Source organism: Bicyclus anynana, chromosome 1, assembly GCF_947172395.1.
Source record: "Bicyclus anynana chromosome 1, ilBicAnyn1.1, whole genome shotgun sequence".
NCBI lineage: Eukaryota > Metazoa > Arthropoda > Insecta > Lepidoptera > Nymphalidae > Bicyclus > Bicyclus anynana.
In genome coordinates this window covers 19,164,646-19,186,024 of record NC_069083.1, presented here as the reverse complement: position 1 = coordinate 19,186,024, position 21,379 = coordinate 19,164,646, and the positions used below count along the sequence as shown (strand labels likewise).

The 21,379-nt window shown below is 36.5% G+C and overlaps 1 protein-coding gene across 1 annotated transcript in view; it reads right to left on the bottom strand.

Moving 5' to 3' along the window:
* The window catches only part of LOC112047988 (atrial natriuretic peptide-converting enzyme-like), an 88,922-nt gene extending 75,096 nt beyond the window's left edge, over positions 1-13,826 (bottom strand). The window contains exon 1 of the mRNA XM_052881650.1: positions 13,743-13,826. The gene's annotated coding sequence lies outside the window, so the exon portion shown is untranslated. The remainder of the gene's footprint in view (positions 1-13,742) is intronic.
* Positions 13,827-21,379: the final 7,553 nt, after the last annotated feature.

Below are 21,379 nucleotides of genomic sequence, written 5' to 3'. Positions count from 1 at the left end.
AAAATAAATAAATGACGAGTGAGAAGTTTTTGCTCTGAACAAATTCTATTCGATGAAAAACACCATTTGGTATGAACACAATTATTATTGTGTAGTAAAATATTTACCATCGACAAAAGAGTTCATTATCTTAGGGTCGCCGTTGGAGATGGGAAAACGTCTCGTACAGAGAATGGCAAAACTTTCACATTTCGCTTCGCAAAATTAAACTTTGTCTAACCGTTATAAAGACTATTTTGGAATGAACGGCTGCGTCTTTGTGATAGACTATTCAAAATATGCAGCTGCGACGATTAGCCGGCTTAGAAGGTATTCAAGCATTGTTTAAGTTGCTAAATGGGAGCTTAGATTGAAAATTAATAACCATTTTATAGTATATAAGTTAGCTAAAGGAAACATTTCTACTAACTGGGGAACATGGTCGTTAGGGAATAATGAATCAAAAACGATCTGGGACAACTTTAACAGTTAGAACATTGTATTGAGCACTTAGTAGGAGTCGCACTTAACTTCATTCGCGGGAAATTCTAACTTACTATGTTGCACTGTGGTTAGGCTTGATTTCATTATTTATTGTTAATAAGTAAATAAAATACAAAAAAAATATCGATAGCATTCCGTAAATTACATGAATATTTTTTTAAATACAACCGACATCAAACACAAACGTTGCCACGAAAATAAAAAGAGAACAATAACATAAGAAATTATTATATTTTCTACCGACTAATTACTTTGTAGGCGGTGTCAAGTTTTTCTATACCCGAATAATCCCGAAATCTAGAGAATATACCTGCCTCATTTTGCCGGTGTAGTTTTCAATATAATACCAATTTATTACGGCAGTGGAAAAGTTATAATAGATATTACATATCAAGTATTTACTTGAACAAAGATGTAATAAAGGAATAACGGTGCTAAACGAGTATTGTTTTCCTACGAGCGTAGCTCGCGGTCTACGCGCGTAGCAACAAGCTACAAGTTGATCTTAGATTTTCGCGTAGCATCATTATTATCTCTACACGAGTATATTTTCATAAACTACAGTATAAATATTTAATATATTATAGTGGCATACATATACATATTATGTACGTTGTTAAATAAATGATTACTGTATAGTTTTTAGCACGACAGTTCTAAAAAATTACTTAACACACACTTTTTAGGGCTCCGAACGTACGTAGTACAAAAACGGAACCCTTATAATATCACTCGCGCACATTTTAATGTATGTCAGTTTTCAATTCATATCTCGTATGTTTTCAATTGAATCCAGGTCATATTTGGTACCTATACATATCAATTGGTGTGACACGAGCACAGGGATGTATCGAGAATAGGTAAAATTTGAATATAGGGGGCACTTATGGGGCATAAAATGGAAAGTTGAACAAAAACTTTTACAAACTTCATCGTGTGTTACATCAAATGAAAGAATTTAAAAAATATTTTTTTGGAATTAAAAAAACATACCTTTCAAGTTATTTGAACAAATAGACGACAATTGACCATGCCCTTTTTCACTAAAACTACTGTATCTAAAATTTTAGGAAAAATACAGAAATAAGCTTTTTAGTTGAAAATTTCTAGAAAATTTTGAAACTGAAATTTTTGAATATGAAGGTCACTTTTGGAGGGTAAGATAAAAATTATGTTGTTTGTTATGAGGATCTTAAAAATATTTTTTTTATAATTTTTAAAAATAAAGTTTCCAAGTTATTCAAGAAAATATACCATTTCCCCCCCCCCCCCCCTTTTCTCCGAAACTACTAAACCTAAAAATAATACAGAAGTAAGCTTTCTACTTTTCGTTTTTTGTAATTTTTAAATAAATAGTTTCCAAGTTATTCAAGAAAATAGACAATTTCTCCCCCTTTGAAGTGATGTAGAAAATCACAGTATAGAACTTATTAAACATTGTTCCAGAATAAAATTACAGAACTGATATCAATCCAATTAGTGCTTCGTCTAAACTTAGGATTTTAGTATTGGTCTAGAGGTTCAGATCCAGGATTTGAAATAGTATTGCCTAACATACATACCAATTGAAGACCAATTTGTGTTTATGTCCAAATGAGATTCCAAGATTTTCTTACTTACATATTTTAAGCATGTTAAAAAAAACTGTAAAAGAACAATAGTATAACAGGAGTATTTCTGTGGTTAGAGTTTTGACTTTTCAAGAGAATAAGTGAATGTTGTTTGAAAATTACTCATTACTCTTTGACTTGCTGAGTTTGATATTCCGTACGAATTTTCTATTCTATAAAGTTTCGTGAATTTTCTTGGGTAGCAATAGAAAATAATATTTTCCATGGAGAATAAGTGAATGGATGGAGCAGCAAACTCGAAAAGCAGCTTATCAAAGTAGGCTTTTATGTACATAAGCTCCTTCGAACGGACTGCGACGAGGAAACTCAACAACTTGTATTTCGTAACTCTAAAGTGTTTTATAACATTTATTTAAAAAAAATATGATGTTTTTAAGAAGTTGATGCGACATTTTTCCAAGCCTCTGTCATAATTAAGATGGTTTCTACTTTTTTTATCTTATTTCTGATTAAAACACTAAAGTTGAAATGATCACAAATTTCACTTTGCAAATCTTGTGTATTTTTTTGTAAACTCGTACTTTGTGATTTCAGAAATAATTGAGACAATTTGAATCAAATTTGGTCTTGTATTTAACTATTTATCATAATGAATATGATAAATAGTTAAATACAAAACGCGAATAAACATGTGAAAAAACGTTCTTATTATACTATATCATATATCTTTTTTTATTGATTTTTTACCCGACTGTATCAGAGTTACATTTTCCGAGCGTATAAATGCTGTACAGCCCAAACAGCTGGACGGATTTTAACATCATGTGGTATCAATGGTATCAATGATACAACGAACTCCATTGAGTTCGTCAGTATGTTTATGTTTTCATACAAAGTAATTCAAATAAATCCGACTATCCATGTAACACACGCCTTTATCTATCCTTGCGTTTCAAGATACGTAAAACTTGGCTATCATATAAAGTATATATCAAGAAATAAAAATGCCGAACAAACCTCGGTCACTACATCCATCTAGTGGAATCTTATATAATTTAAAAACTGTTGAACTATTCAAATTAAAACCGTATAACAAAGTCCCGAATTTAATTAAATTCCATATAGATCCAATAAAGATTATTGGATATTAATTACGAAATTTTATATCACATTTTTATAATAATGCCGTAAGTTCTTTTCGTTTACCATCAGTTTGAATTAGAGATCCTGCGAATACAACATACTAGCGGACCCGGTCAAGCTTCGCTTTAACTTCTTCCCTTTCCCTACCCTACCTTACTCCTACCTTACCCCTACCCTGCCCCTACCTTACCTTGAAAAATGAGAAAAATTCCAATTTTAAATTTTACCCCCTCTGGTCACAAATAGTCTGCATCCTAATTTTTAGCTTTCTACCTAGAAAATTGCGGACTGCTGCATACAAACTTCCATCCCCCATTTTAGGGAAGTGGGGGGTTAGAAAAAGACAAAAAGTAGCCTATGTCACTCTCCATCCTTTCAACTATCTCCACTTAAAAAACGCACCGTTAGCCGTGAAAGACGGACAAACAAACAGACATTCACATTTATAATATTAAGTATAGTATGGATATTCGGCTGAATGGACATTAATAATTGTCTTAAAGTGACTGCGTCGCCGCGAAGTTCCCAGGTAGAAAAACCAATAAAACTTGTTGGACTCAAATAGCAATTTGCCACAACTTTTGCGCAGACTGTCGCTCCTACGCCACGCCGTGAGATATAATTGCTTTATCAGCGGGGTGAGAGGGGGAGGGAAACCTGACTACCACTTAAGTAGGGGGGCGTTGACCCAAATTTTCCCTATTTTTCAATCATAAAAGAATATTAAACATACCTTTAAACTAATTTTATTCTCCGACTGAATTGGTATTTTTTTTCGGCCATGGCGGTTAATCTCATTTTTGGGATTAATCATTTACGCAGTTGATATTATAGTGCACAAGTGTGTGCGCAAGCACAGGTGCACTCTCTAATTCCTCACTCTCATATTACGATGGGATGGCAGATCGACACGACCGGTGAAAGATCAGGCGTTATACGTGCTCTTCGAGGCACGGGGGTATACAAACACCGCCGAGTTCCTTACTCCAGACTATTATTAAGATTTTTCTTGTAAGAAAAATCCCAATAACGTATTTTTTGGTTGGCCTGAGATTTGAACCCTGGACCTCATTATCCATAGCTGAACTAGCTAGCCAAGGGGACCAATGAGGCAGTTCTATATATATATTTTTTAAGTTCTGATACGAGTATTAGGACAATACGCATATTAGAACTTAAAGCAGCGTGGTGGGTCGAAGTTCCATAACCTCTCTATAAGGAAGGTTGTCTGGTGTGCTGTTAAAATAGACCATTGATGTATTATGCACGAATTTTGCTAGCTCTATTTAATAATATGTATGTCTTCCGAACCTAACTTCTTAACTTCTTGATAACGGTAGTAGAATACTTGGAATAAAACTGTTATTAAGTGAAATATTATAATATAATGATGTTAAAACACAAACTGTAGAAATTTGTGATAAGCAAACAGGTTGGTTACGAAACTTTGGTAATAATTAGCAAGTTTCGCATTTCACTTAAGTTTTGTATCGTAGATAGGCAAAATAAAATAAGAAAAATGTTCGTAAGGAAAATCAGGAATTAGCGGCGGCTAAAAACTCTTAATTACATTGTTTTTAACTTAACGTAAACTGAATTAAGGTAATATTGAAAAATAAATTGTTATACAGTTAGCGAAAGTAATTCGGGGCTTTTAGAACTCAATTTATTGTCAAACTTAGGGAGATTAATTTATCCTCCAGATGTCTTCTGAACTTGACCTATTTTGGGGGTCGAACTAGTGTGCTGTTTCACTCACTCATACAATCAGGTAAGTGCGAGTGAAGGAGACAGCCAATTGGTATCCGATACTCTCGCACGAGGTTTAATGCTCAACTTTTTGGCGTCGTCATTAACTGTAGTCCATCTTGAATTCGAATCCGCCGTTTGCACCCGGTGCAAATGACATTCCGCCCATTTAGACGACTTCTATAAAGAGGTTTGCTATTTGTAATGAACATACGAGTATAGTATAATATAATAATAACAGTTAGGAATCACCTTCATCATCATCATCATCATCATCATCATCATCATCATCATTAACAGCCGATGGACGTCCACTGCTGGACATAGGCCTCTTGCATGGACTTCCAAACAAAACGGTCTCGAGCCGCGGGTATCCAGTGGCTCCCTGCAACCCTCTCTGCATAATATCCTCGGTTCACCTAGTGGGGGGTTGACCAACTGCACTTTCCAGTGCGAGGTCGCCAATCCTGCACCTTGGGAGCCCAACGTCCATCGGCTCTAACTAACGAACTATGTGGCCTGCCCATTGCCACTTCAGCTTCGCGACTCGCTGAGCTGACTTTGGTTATTCTGCGGATCTTTTCATTTCTGACTCGATCACGCAGAGAAACCCCAAGCATAGCTCTCTCCATCGCCCGCTGAGTGACTTTAAGCCTTTTTATGAGGCCCACAGTTAGGGACCAAGTCTCGGATCCGTAAGTCATCACTGGCAACACTGTTTGAAGACTTTCGTCTTCAGGCACTGAGAAATTTTGGACGAAAAGATGTCGCGAAGTTTTCCGACCGCTGCCCAACCGAGTTGAATTCGCCTTGGATTTACATCAAAATTGGACCTACCCAACTAGACTGTGTGTCCTAAGTATATATCAAAAAATTCTACAATTTCTCAACAGTAACTGGGTGGCGCAGAGTCCTCAACAATAACAGGGTGGAGCGGTACATGAGCGTTACACATGATTTTTGTCTTACTAATGTTTATTTTAAGCAGAGTCACTCTGCTGAGGTCATTGAGCCTGTCATCCAGAACCTCTGCCATGACCACCAACCATAAGATCCATAAGATTTGTCACGAAATATTTTTGTTTACTCATCGAAGTTGCAATTGCAATAATTTAGTTGCCTTGCTTTGAAACAATTTGTACTAAATAATATTCGAATAAGCTAAATAACGCGTACTTGTATAGGACTGAAGATGTTCTTAATTATTCATTATCCTATTTAAATAGCCCACTACAGGACCAGGCATACGACCCTATCGAAGAGGGTATTGCTGCTTTAGTTGATCATAGACTTTGACTCATCAGTCATACTAAAAATTTCTTGGAAGAAAGAAAAGGTCAATAATTCACAACCTGACTTAGATAACGAACTGGACCACATTATTGGAAGCCATCTAGGCTAACCTAACCACTACGCTAACGGAGCCTCAACAGTTCCACGACATAGAGGCCAAACATCATGGGATCGATCGCTGGACGATTCACGTACCCACTCCTGACACAATCTTTCCGACTTATTGGAGTCACAATCAAAGGATATGATGACATATATCATATATTCTTTAACAAACACAACAAAGCAGTTGTATATTAGTTTTTAGAATTCTGATAAACCAAATACTGATAGCTAAAACTGATTTACCAGGAAATAGAAATTTCTGAGAGACGAAACGAGATAATGAACCACGCAATTTGTAGGACAATGTTGCTGTTAAGTTGTATAACTATTAATAATTAAGCAACAGTAAAGAATTGCTGGTTAGTAACAACTTTTGGTAAACTACCCTCCTCCCAACTTGTATCAATAACGAGGTTAGTATCAACTTTTAATAGCCTTGTTATTGATACAAGTTTGTTTTGAATTTTTAATGACGAAAATGTTTATATAAACATAGATAATCTTTAAATGATAAAATGAAAATGAAATTGTAAATAATGTTTTTTTTTAAAGAGCAACTGCTGAGTTTCTTGTCAGCTCTTCTCATTAGAATCTACCTTCCGAGCTAGCTAGTAGAACAAGCAAATAGAAAACTTCAAAGTCTTATTATAATAAATGAATGTGAATTTCATTGAATTGAATACATTAAATAGAGTTCTAAAGAAAAAAGTGAATTGTAATAAAAGTAGTCATAAATCTCGTAAGTAACAATTCTCTTTAACGTCAGTATAAATGACCCCGACTTTACTTTAAATATAAAGAGACGACTTTGCCAAAAAGGATTTCTGGGATCCCTTTGAGGCTCTCGCATAAAGTAAGGAATTATCATGGAGCCGCTGAAATATGATAGCATCTTTTGTAACCTTCATTTTTTTCAGTTATGTTATTCTAATCGAAGATAAGCAGGGCAATGACTGAGGTGGTTACATAGAAATACACGGAATTATCATATTCATGTTAAAAGTAATTCAAAAAAGCAAAAAAATATTTTGCTCTTATGCACGAAATATGTCTACTAATGATTTTAAACTTATTTCGTGGTTGTTCATTATGAATATTATTTATTCAAACGGGTACATACCACGATAAAATGACGAGATTTTTAATGTCGATATTTCGACCCAGTTGCATGAATCGTTGTCACGACATGTATCATCTATGGTCACGACGGGACTGAAATTGCGAGATGCGAAGTTGACAACAGCTGTTAGGGGTAGAAACGATCTACCCTCTTTCTAGTTCTTTTTCTTTTTTCTTCAACAACCTCGCGTTTTTGTCTGTTTAGGCAAACCACACTCATGACGTCGTTTTTAGATTTTATAATTTTATCGTATTTAATAAATAATATTCATATGTCTACTAGTTATCGAGAACTAGTCAAAAAGAATACAAGACAAAGGCTATCTAGTCATTAATTAAAAAAAATAAGGCACAAAGGCCCTGCACCGTCATCGTTGGTGGTCGCGGTCGTGCTCACAATTACGCAGAGCGAAGTACGCAGTACGCACAAATTGATCCGACGATAAATCAGTTTTACGAGCGAGCGGCGCCAGGTGACCGCGACCCAGCGCCCGGACAAATGTTTGTGTTTCGGACACAACTTATTTATTGAATTTATTCGATTTATTGGCCACACAATTTATCTGCTTCGTTACGTGTACGGACGGTATACTATCAGCCTTGTATTGTGGCTTTTGTTTTGCGGATATTAGCTTTGTGATTCCAGATTTTTCAATTCCCTTCGTAATTCGGTGTTAATCTGACGATACTTTTAATACGTTTGACTTGTATACTATGTATTAATTAGTCAATATGACATGATAGCTTTCTTAGTGAACGAACCGATTATTATGTGTGCTTTTTTAAATTTTTTTTGAAAATGGAATTTTCATCGGATCTTAAGATTTCTATCCTGACTATTTTCGCGATAGTGTTTGTCTGTATATATCTGTGTGTGTATGCAATATGCATGCAAACCTCTCGTTACTTTTGAAGGGCTTAACCGATTTGAACGAAACAAACTGTATGGGTCCACCAAACTTAGAGTTCATAAAAATACTTGAAATGATTCATCCTTTTCGAGAATAATTTTACAAGCTTCTAACGAACACTGTGGCGGGTGTGATTTATCCCTTAGCACCTTTCAAACCGTGGCCAATAAACAACAAAACATTGCAGAAAAAAATCAAATACTGTCACTCCATTTTGGAGGTAAATGTTAACATAAGCGCACAAAGAACCATACAATCGAACAACATCTTACTCTAAAAGTATACAGCTTCCATGTTCTGACGTGGGCAATCAGCATATTTTAATTATCAATATGAACACATTTATTAATTATTAATTAAGACTGATATTTGGCCTTGAAATAATTATAAAAGCTTCTCGGCGGTGGCGTAAGTCTCGTATGCGGGTCTATTAAGACTTTGTATAACCAAACTGTCTACGTAAACATAATCAAAGTTACCGCAGCGACTTGGGAGACCGAATTACGTATCGGATTCTATTAAGATTCGTATCTACAAGTAGTTAGAAAAACTGAACCAAGAACGACAACTGTTAGTAGTCTTGTCAAGTTAATAACTACATTATTAATAATTTAGGTAAAGAGGTGATCCTATATTAAAATACATCGAAATTTACCATTATGATGAACTTTCGGGTACGAAAGATCAAGGTTTGATACCTGCACGCCTATTCTCTAACGATGTTTTGTATAACTCGCAAGTGCGAGTTTCGAATTCACCGATATCTTTCTCATTCTTTAGTATCGTGTTGAACAGAGAGAGATAGAGGTGAATTCGAAACTCGCACTTTCGAGTTATAAAATATGGTTACAGAATAGCCCAGCTGTGGAGCTGTGCTGTAAGAACGTTTTTATAAATCGACAGTTTTAAATTCATTTCTACGACCATGATCAAAGAAATAAAAGAACTAACAAAACTTGGTAAATCTAATAATCTAAATCTAATGAAAAATATATAAATGCGAAAGGTCATTCATCACGAATTCTCAAAAACCGCTTGACGTACAAAGAAGAAATTTAGCAGGGAGGTAGTTTATAGATAGTAGAGGTCCGCTAAGTACGGATTTTGCGAGAGGGCCGGATTGAGGAGGCCTAAGAGCGAATGAAGTCGCGGGCGGCGAATAAAAAACATACATGTCATATAACTTTAAAAATAAAAAAATGAAATGAGATTAGCAAATTGGTCACAAGAGTTCCAAATGTTTTTTTTTTTCGAAAACTATATTTTGATTCTGAGTAAATATAGAGATACTAGCTGACGCCGCGCGCTTTTACCCGCGTGATTCCCGTTCCCGTAGGAATACGAGAATAATACATAGCCTTTAGCCTTCCTCGATAAATAGGCTATCTAACACTAAAATAATTTTTCAAATCGGACCAGTAGTTCCCGAGATTAGCGCGTTCAAGCAACCAAACTCTTCATCATCATCATCATTATCAACCGTTGGACGTCCACTGTAGGACATAGGCCTTTTGTAGGAAACATCACGATACTGAGCCACCTGTATCCAGCGAACCCCTGCGACTCGCTTGATGTCGTCAGTCCAGCTGGTGGGGGGTCGACCAACACTGCGCTTTCTAGTGTGGGGTTGCCATTCCAGCACTTTGTGACCCCAACGTCCATCGGCTCTTCGAACTATGTGCCCCGCCCATTGCCACTTCAGCTTCACAACTCGTTGAGCTATGTCGGTGACTTTGGTTCTTTTGCGAAGCTCCTCACTTCTGATTCGATCAAGCAAAGATACTCCTAACATAGCTTGTTCCATCGCCCGCTGTGTAACTCTGAGCCTTCTTATAAGGCCCATAGTTAGCGACCAAGTCTCAGAATCATAGGTCATCTAATCTCGGAACCATAGGTCCCTGGTAACACGTACTGTTCGAAGACTTTTGTCTTCAGGCACTGAGAAATTTCAGACGAAAAGACGTCGCGAAGTTTCCCGAATGCAGCCCAGTCGAGTTAGATTGGGCGGTTCACCTCTTTCTTGAAATTGGACCTACCTACTGGATCATATGTCCTAGGTATATGTATTCGGCTACAATTTTGAGTGCAGCGTTCTCAACTATGACTGGGTGGAGCGATACATGAGCATTACACATTATTTTTGTTTTGACCATGTTCATTTTCAGGCCCACCTGTTGAGAAACTCTACTGAGGTCATCCAGAGTCTCTGCCATTATGACTACATCATCCGCGAACCGCAGCTAAGTGATGTACTCGCTATTAATGTTGATGCCTAGTCCGTCTCAGTCCAGAAGCTTAAAGACTGTCCTCCAATGCGGCGGTAAATGGTTTTAGAGATTACATCTCCCTAACGTACTCCTCGCTGCAACTGGATTGACCTCGTAGTCAGATCGTAGATCCTGAATACGTACTAATATTGGCGTTTTTGTACAAGCAGTTCAACGCTTGGATGTAACTGTAGTCAATTCGGCATCTCTGCAATGACCTTAGCACAGCCCAGGTTGCCACCGAATCGAAGGCTTTCTCATAGTCCACATACGCTAAGCAAGTGGCTGGTTATACAAAAGACTAAGTCTTTTGTATAACCTGCCGCAGCATATGGATGTGGTCTATGGTACTAAAGCCTTTTCGGAATCCGTCTTATTCGGGAGGCTGGAAGTCGTCAAACCTATTAGCGAGACGATACGTAAGGACTCTCGAGAACAATTTGTAAACATGACTCAACGAGATGGGTCTGTAAATCTTCAGCAAGGTGTTGTCACCTTTTTTGAAGAACAGAACCACCACGCTCTTGTGCCACGCCTCGGGCGTCGTGCCCTCGTGAATGACGGCATTGAAGAATCGCTGAAGGACTTTAAGTATCGGTTTTCCACCCGCTCTCAGAAGTTCTGCTGTGATTCCGTCCTCACCTGGCACCTTATTGTTTATTAATTGTTTGAGAGCCGTACTAATTTTTTTGGCTGGTGGGAGGCTTCGGCCGTGGCTAGTTACCACCCTACCGGCAAAGACGTACCGCCAAGCGATTTAGCGTTCCGGTACGATGCTGTGTAGAAACCGAAAGGGGTGTGGATTTTCATCCTCCTCCTAACAAGTTAGCCCGCTTCCATCTCAGACTGCATCATCACTTACCGTCAGGTGAGATTGTAGTCAAGGGCTAACTTGTAAAGAATAAAAAAAAAGGTCTTACATAAGGAATCTAAAAAAAAAAAAAAAATCTCGTATAGGCTGACGTCCGGGATATCTTCGATATAGTGTCGGATCAACTTGGCTCTCGGATCTTTGGCCAAATTGACAACATGCTGTTGAGAAGTCTTGTACTGTCCGTAGAACTTCTCGACCTCATTTAATAAATCTTTGAAGAAATCAGATTACCCTGCTCGGTCTTCAAACGCGTTAGCTGCCTCTGATCAATAGACAGATCAAAAACTTTTGAGCCTCGATTAGTTTCAATCGCATTTTTAATACTCTCGGTATTGAATTTTCGAAAGTTGCAAACCAGTGAATTGTGAAAATTCTATCTATTAATTCTTCGGTATTTTGAGCATCTGCGGAAGACTACTTTCTTGCCTCTCTTTCATATGCTTAAGTATATTGGTCTGAAAACTTTTTGGTTCTTTTCGTACGGTGGGTCTTATAGAACTTAGATCAAACCGTATGGACAGTTTCCACAATTCTGTAGCTAAGATCGCCCATAGTATCGCAATTTTCTAGGCAATTAAAGCGGTTCTGCATATTATTATTATTATTATTATTAGTATTGAAATTACTCGGGGTCTTGAATATGGGCACGAGTAGGTCGGAGCGTAGACTTCATCAGTCGATACCGTTCCAGCTGATCGTTTATATTCAACAACGCGTTCTAACCATTCGGTGATCACCCACGTGATCACGAAAACATCGTTGAATATATGCCTTTGATTTACTCAGAATAAATATATAGTTTTCGGAAAAAAATCCTGAAAAAATTGAAGGTGGGAGGCTTCGGCCGTAGCTAGTTACCACCCTACCGACAAAGACGTACCGCCAAGCAATTTAGCGTTCCGGTACGATGTCGTGTAGAAACCGAAAAGGGGTATGGATTTTCATCCTCCTCCTAACAAGTTAGCCCGCTTCCATCTTAGACTGCATCATCACTTACCCTCAGGTGAGATTGTAGTCAAGGGCTAACTTGTAAAGAATAAAAAAAAAGGTCTTACATAAGGAATCTAGGAATAGGAGTATTTGCACCAAAGTCCGCTCTACGCAGCAGAGGATGTAAAGGAGTGATTGGTTTTCGTGGATAATTAAAGGGTATCCTAAATGTAATCATAGATAATAATTGAACTCAATAAATCTTTGAATTTATAGTTTTATATAAGAGCAGTAAATCAAAAGTTACGTTGTTCTAAAGAACGTATTTTAAAATGTTTTAACCTTTCCTTATATAAAAACTTATGATCTTTGTCTAATGAACATAACAAAACAATCGTAGGAACAAATAGCTTTGTGATATGGATTGAGATTATATATTGATTACGAAATGGAAGTAATAAAAGTAAAGTAAAAGTATAGTATTTTCTTTCATTTCTTTATATGGACATTGTTACTGAATAGCGATACTGATCTGAAAATAGAGACCGAGACTTCTCGGTTGTATATCAAAGCATGCCCAAAAGATTTTTTTATTTTTTATTCTCTACAAGTTAGGCCCTTGATTACAACCTCACCTGATGGTAAGTGAAGATGCAATCTAAATGGAAGCGGGCCAACTTGTTAAGAGTAGGATGAAAATCCAGACCCCTTTCGGTTTCTACACGACATCGCAGCGGAACGCTAAATAGCTTGGCGGTACGTTTTTGCCGATAAAGTGGTAACTAGCCACCGCCGAAGCCTCCCATCAGCCATAACCCAGGACCTCCGTCTTGTAAGTCCACCGCGCATACCACTGCGGCCGTCAAATAGTAATTTATTACCACAATGTTTTATTTCACTAATATTATATTTTTTAAATTACGTACCTAATACCTTAAAAATTAGCGAAATATACCTAATTTATTATTTAAACCACTTTTTGATAGAAAAATACAACTCGGTCATACAGTTTTTGCAAGACAAAATAAACATTAAAATTTTAGTTTCCTACACTTGGCACTATGTAAACTTTTACTAATCCATATCACACAAACAACAACAACAAGAGCAACATTTTTAAAAAGATATCCAAAGTTTTCACTACTGTTACGTGTTAATTGTGTTTGACTATCGAGATGCCAAAATTTGTGACAAGTTTTGTGAATCGTGTTCAAACTACGTGGGTTCCGTCAAATAGTGTAGGAGCAGTGTCAAATAATGTAGAAGCCGTGTGGATGAGTGCGATCGTGGTACTCACCGAGTGCAGAGGCAGGCGCGCACGGGCGCGGCGGGCGCGGGGCCCGGCCGCTGTGACAGACGTCCGCCGGGTCGCGCGTAGGCGGCCGTCTGCCGCCCCCGCGCCGAGCGCCGCGCCGCCACTCCGCGCACTCGCCTCGCCGCCGCTTCGCTACACTACACATTCAAAGAAGCCCATCTTAAAGACCTTCCCTTGAAAAAAAAAGAATGTTTGCCATATATTTTTTTTAATATGACCGATATTCCCAATAGGATAGTTGACTCATATCAAATTTAAATATTAATTTCGTGTAGTACATGGAATAAAGGTCCGAATATATCGATATCAATTAATAAAAGTTAAGGATTTCTTATGAAACTTAATTAAAATATCGCGTATTTTTTCAAATTTTTCACTACTATGAACGTGAACTATTTAAGACCATTTAAAAAGTGTCAACTAACCTATTGGTTTTCTCCTCTAACAAATCGGAAAAGACGATTTATTGGGTACAATAACCCAGCGGGCGGAAATCGAAACCAGCTCTCGGTGTATGACCGCTTAACTGTTGAGCCATTAAGGCTTTAAACATGTCCAGCCACCCAGCACACTACCATAGTTCGCCGATATAGTTTTTCTTACTCACCATAAATATCACACACACACAAAGAGTTTGAGCAGTATGGTTGTAAATAAATATTTTATTTTCTGAGCGCCAGGACTATTAGAACGATTTCAATTTAAAAGTATGACAGCGGAAGCAAACGTCATGCGTGCGCGGCACTAGAGCTGCGGCAGCGTACTGTCGACAATCGACATAGTAACTGTATGGATAAACCAGCTGCGAAAAACGCACCACTACGACGCAAAAGTGCGACAACAAGCGTATCAAGCCTTTAATGCTTTTAATTAATTTAATGCACAAACATGCTCGCCTTCCAGCTTATATTCAATAACTAATTAAATAGTTAGTTGAATAAAATAAATAGTTTAATATTAGCGGACTTGACCAGCGAGACGGTGAGTGTGTCAATATTGCCACACCATACAAATTTCCTAATGCCTTTACAATAGAGAACTTTACAAAATGCTTGCTGTATTAACATAGAAAAAGTCCTAGCTCTAGTCAGACAGACAGACAAAAATTAAAAAAAAAACAATATTTTTGGCTTCAGTATCGATTGTATAATGCCCTGCAACAAAAATTTTCAAAATATCTTCAATGTACAAAATTCGTATTATAAGTATAGATTCTAGATAGGGCTGGCGTCCGTTATGCCACGGTAATGTTTGGTGTACAAATGGTATAAGTAAAATCTCAAATTGCGAATAAATGTATAGAATTCGACCAGTTTTATTAAGTTATAGAAATAAAGTTTATCGTGTAATACAATCGATGCGTCAAAAAATAACATAAAAATGAAACCTAAAAGCGATAATATATTTGAACAGGAGCTGAACCTTTACAGAGCTCGCGGGTTTTATCGGACCCGTAGAACCCGACCGGGGCTCTTCCACTCCAATGAAGATGACAAGAATTCGTTTTACACTGCACGTTTTATACGACAACGTTCTACAAAATGTATAAAAAGTAACCGATGTACAGTAAAGTTTACTATACTACTTTATTTGATTTATACGAAATGTTTTCTTTTCTTAATTATGTTGCGATGGTTGTAAATGAGCGAAATCTTTTTTACTTTAATGTATTTTGTCCCCTTTTTTCGGAGATCGTATCTTGCACTTGAAGATAAAAGTTACTTTTAGTGTTAATTAAAAGTGTTTGTGTGCTTATATCTAAGGGGATATTATACTCGTAGTTATAATTTAATAGCCCTTTATGTTGGAAAACCATGGTCGCTTTTTCTGAAACCAAATAAGCACTTCAGTTCAAAAATATTCATTCTGGTTAAAAAGGGACATGGGGGTTGGAGGGTGAAAATTGATTTCTTTTGACTTTTTGTCAATTGTTTTCTTCGATCATGTATTGAGGCTTATTTTCAACCGACGAAAAACAGAGAGAAGGTTAACAATTCGACGTGTATATTTTTTTATGTGTGAATTTCTTAACCAATTAAAAAAAAATTGTTTGAAACAAACAACCAACAGAGTGACGTATTAACCAAAGCAGATTAAATCATAAACTTTTAGGATTTAAAGACAGTTCTTTTCCGTGGTTCTTTCAGAAACGGCTTTAATAAATACGTCACTGGCTTGGCACCGCCTTCAAAGTGATCAGAAGTAGCAAGTACGATGTTTGTTTACGTTTTTTAGTTTATTTTTGTGATTTTGAAGTCGGTTCAATTTTTTTGTTAAAAAATTTTTTTGAGTTACAGTTTTAAAAATTTGTTCGTAAATTGTGAAAAAACTACAAAATATAATGTCATTCAAGAATTTGTAAAATTCAACCCCAAAAGTGGGGTTAAATTCAACCGCTATCTGTGAAAAATAATGATCGTTCGTTCCAGTCAACTTGAGAACCTCCTCCTTTTTGAAGTCGGTTAGAAAGTTAAATAATATCACCGCCTTAATAAAACGGAGCGGTGGGTCTAAACTCCATAAAACCTGGCCTGTAGTAAGACATTAAAAAAGGTTGATGATGCTGATGATTAATGGATGCATGCAATGGATTTTATGTACAATTGTACATAAAATATGAAGGTTTAATATTGTCCCCGATCCGAGTACTGCCATTAGAAGCGCCGGCGAGTCGTGCAACAGCGCGGGAAAATTGCGCTTTTCATAATGTGATTTTAAAAACAGGTGAGCAATAAACTGACGGAAAATGTTTGTGAAATACTGGAAAATAGTAAAACGAAAAATATACCGTCTCTCTTTATGTGGTTGTTACAGTTTTAGTAAACAAGTTTCCGTGACACAAACCTACTTCTGTAATTTTTTCATCATTTAAATTACGCTTCTTTTCGTTTCTTTACACCCTCAGGCCTTGGAGAGTACGTTAATCCGTCGCTCTCGGTCATTATCATATCATCATCATTATCATCTGATATTTATTGTAAAAGAGTTTAAAGTAAACATACTAATAATTTAAAATACTTGGACCTTGCTCAGGAGATTACCGCTATGTGGAATGTTGAGTGAGCTATTATTGTTGTGATGGTTGTTTCAGTCAATGGTCTTATACGGAAAGCTTCGACCTACACCTTAAGAAGCTTTCGCTGAACTGCTGGATCAAGAGTCAGATACAGAAAGCAGTGATTCTTGAGAAGGTGCGTATTGTAAGGAGGTTTCTAGAAAAAAAAATGCTACATCTAGCTGAGTACAAGTAAAAAACAAAAATACAAAGTCAAATAAAGATAAAAAAGAACTTAACTACATCAGACTAAAACAAATTGAATTAAAAAGAGAAAAAAAGTATAAAGTGACTGCTTTTGATACACTTTGGATACTAGTATAGTAAAGTAGTACTAAGCCAATCAATGAACATTGTGGCAGCGTGTTTGGTCCCAACACTAATTTAATATAAAAAGTAGGAGGGATGGTTTAGTAGTAGAACGTTAAAACAGGCTGAATGCTAATGATCGATAGATTGTGTTAGAATATTTCAGTAAAATGTTACAAAACACTGTTCTTTTGAATAAATTATTCCTTTTGTTATTATTTACAGTTTGAATACAGCTCGGTCTGTTAATATTTATTGGAAGCCTTTTGTTATATAAGAGCGAGGCGGGCGGAGGCTCTTACCGCGATCGATTCCTTTTCGATTCCACTCTTTCGCAGCGCTACCCTGTCGAGCCGCCCAGGCGAAACGTTTCCGCCAAAATCTGCAACAAAAGACAGGTAAAAGAGCGTTATGAATATACTTTTTAAGGTTCTGTATCTCAAACGGAAAAAAAGTGGATAACTTATAAGATCACTTTCTCGGGAAGGCTTATCGAGTTGAAATAAACACCAGATCATTCAGGTCTACAGTCCCTTGAAGCTGTAAAAAAGTCAGACTTATAAGTTAACGTATAAAAGATATATACAAGATGAGTCCGGCCCCTTTACCACTCAGCTATTGCGGCTTTATAAAACTATGAAGTTTGGCCATAACCCGATCAACTTGAAACATTTGAGGGTACATTAATTCCCATAAAAATCATTTAAAACATAAATATTAATTAAATTTAAAAATCCTCATCGACCCGGTACCTGAAAAGTTAATGTAAGAAACATTTTATTTTTGTAACTTTTTTTTATTTAGAAGGAATACAATAAGAAAATTAAGATTTCTTATCTTATCTGTAATATAAAAATGAATTGCAAAATGCGTTGGTAAGCGTATAACTCAACAACGCCTGGACCACTTTGACCAATTTTTTTTTTAAATGTTCGTTGAAGTTCTAGGATGGTTTTTACGGTGAGAAAAATTCGAACAAGGGTAAGGGTAGGGTAGGGGTAGGGTAGGTGTAGAGTAGGGGTAGGGTAGGGTAGGGGTAGGGTAGGGGTAGGGTAGGGGTAGGGTAGGGGTAGGGTAGGGTAGGGGAAAGTTAACATCGAGTTAACATCAAGTCGCGGGCGTCCACTATTTAATTATACAACTATACGATCACAAATAATGACCAATTGCATATTAAATATGATTAAATAAAGGTATTATTGCCATACATGGTTACGTCAAGTGGCTAAACGGCAATATCATAAAAGCCTCGGATGGTGTTCGCGCATTATCTCTTCCACCTCGCTCCACTCCAACGGGTGGACTCTGCACGTGTCAGCTTCACATATACACATTGTATATTCGTATGACAAATAAAAAAAAACATTTGCATGGAGCGCTACATAAGTGAAACTTCTTAAAAAAGCTATTTAAAAATCAAAGAATTACGCATTTAGGAAATTTAACCGTCGGCCCCGATTATTATCATTACCATCTGATAGTGATCCGCAGACTTGCCAAAGTCACTGACATAGCTCATTCGCGAAGCTGAAGTGGCAATGGGCAGGCCACATGGCCGATGACGTTTGGGTCCCAAGGTGCTGGAATGGCGACCCCGCACCGGGAAGTGCAGTGTTCATCAACCCGCAGGGAACCGCTCTTAACCCGCTGATTATGGGAGTTGGGAATTTAATGGTGTTCCTCCCCCGTGCCTTGGTGAAGACTCCAGAAAGAGGTTCAGGACATGATTAATCTGATGTCAATAAACTTTTCATAGTGTTTTTTAAAGCATTAAACATTAGTGTCAACCAATAAAATATGCTGATATTGATAACAATGAACAAAATACTTTTCCTGTACTACAAACTTAGACGGAACGTAGTCAGCAAAACAGAAATCCAATTATTTTCTCGGTCAACATGAAATTGCTACCACTTTTTTCTTTTTTTTTTTGACCAATTAGAAAGAGCACGCGGACAAAGTAGTTTTCACAGGAAATTGCGAATAGTAACGTACTCCCTAACATACAGCTTCTTCTCCAAGAGTTTAAATGACTGTATGCATGTGTGTAACAGATAATAATAACAAATGCTTGTATCGATTTGTCTGGCAGCCGCGGAGTTGTATGTGTGTACGTAGTTTGGTTATCTAATACGGTAGACATGCCTTTGAAGCAATTTTTACATCAAAATATATCTAACGCATATCGTTATGTAGGTATTAACACTGTATTGATCACTGTTCATCTGAGAGTAGTTATATACAATTGATAAATTTCTTAATCATCAATCAATACTTCTATTAAAATTAATATAAACGAGAAAATTTTGTAAATTATGTCCTAAATTATTTTGTGAATTCACTTCTTTTGTCTACGTACTAGTAGTATCGTCACTACAAACGGATACTTAATTATTCTTAAGTAGATGTTAAATTAAGTCTAGTTGAAAATAAATATTACATACAAATTTTTGTATGTCAATAATTACATTGATAAGCAGAAAAATACTGACTAGCCAAGTCCACACCAGGTGACCACGTTTTTTAGATTATCATCACTTTGATGAGTGTACAGATTTTATCAACTAAAGAGATTCATTATAAAAAAATTTAAACGTCTGCAGAGCACATAAGCCCTTGACAGTGCCGTCAAAACAACAACAAGCCACACCTCCACTACGCAACGCTACGAGCGCTACGAGCCGGCTACGAGCTACGCCGTAGTAACACCCACGCGCGACGCTACGGGCCATTGTACCAGATATAAATGGTTTAACTGACTGGCTTCATAGATGTGCTATAATACTTGTATTACCCGATGATATATATACAATTATAAATTATTTGTTAGTCAGTCTAACATTTATTAATTTACTCAACATTAAAAAGAAAGAGCACATCATTAAAACATAGTGAACAATAAACATGAAGTTTTGGTACTAGACTTTTGAGTTACTAACATCAGATACTATTTGAATTGTCCACGTGTGCGCATAACCACATGTGCACTCTTTTAACTCACTTCCATTTATTCGATAAGTCTCTAAAATGCAGGAGTGACACGGCACACCGCTTGACATAGGCATTCTTCGAACTCCATCGTCGTGAACCTCCTGTATTCATCGACTTCCTGCAACCCGTTTAACGCTATCACTCCATCTGACTAGTGTAATACGACCAAAACTATAAAAAAAAATAGGTACAATAAGAAAATTGGAGGAACAATATTTAATGATTTACATTTAATGATAATTTAATGATAATGAATAATGATATATTTAATGATTTAAAAAAGTACACAATATATTAATATTATAAATAGATAAAGTGCTAGTTGACATATATGAAATCGAGGTTCCGTGTAACAAATGTCATCCGGCGTTTACTGGTGGATACCATACATTATGTAGATGACATTTTGTTAATTAATTTGATGTTTATTTTAATAGGTTGATAATGAAAACCAAAATAGTGTACAGGCCAGCTGTAAGTCATCACAACAATATACACTGACCGAAGACTTAAATCTGCTAACTGAATATTGTAATCGAAACGCGCGGAGAGCGTCAACAATGCGACAAGGTATCTTTACACGAACTATTTGAGGCTACTTTTGTTTACTTAATAACTCAAAATCTATTTAACGTGAAAACATGAAATTGGCCTTACATATTAAATTCCGTAAGCTCATCTAGAATACCCAATTTCACAACTACAGCTCAAATGTCGTTGTTGAGATATTATCATCTTAAAATCGTAAAATTTAAAATGATGTACCTAATTACCTATATTTATCCACTTCTAGAGGACTAGTTGAAATTCGTTATTCAGCTAGGTAATTGTGTATACTCGTAAAGAAAAAAAAATAATAATAATAATTTATTTATTCATGAGAAAGTACAGAAGGTTTACAGAACAGAAATCATTTACTGTTTTTGAAGAAATTCAAAAACAGTACATTTTAACGGGTTCAGCTTTTTTATAAATTTAAATTTCGAGCTTTTATGTATTCTAAGTTCTATAATATATAGAATTTGGTACCCACTTATATATCATTTATTTTGTCGATACAATCGATAACGACACACATTTGTGATATTGAATTTGACTCCCATTTTCTCATTTATGTTTTGATAGTATAACTATTTACAACGAATCTGAATTCAATCTGTTAAGAGGCTGGACTTATATAGACGTATATACTTCTCTACCAATGATCCCAAAAGGCGAACAACAAAAAATACTCGTAACTATGTAGTAGTTAGCAAACACGATG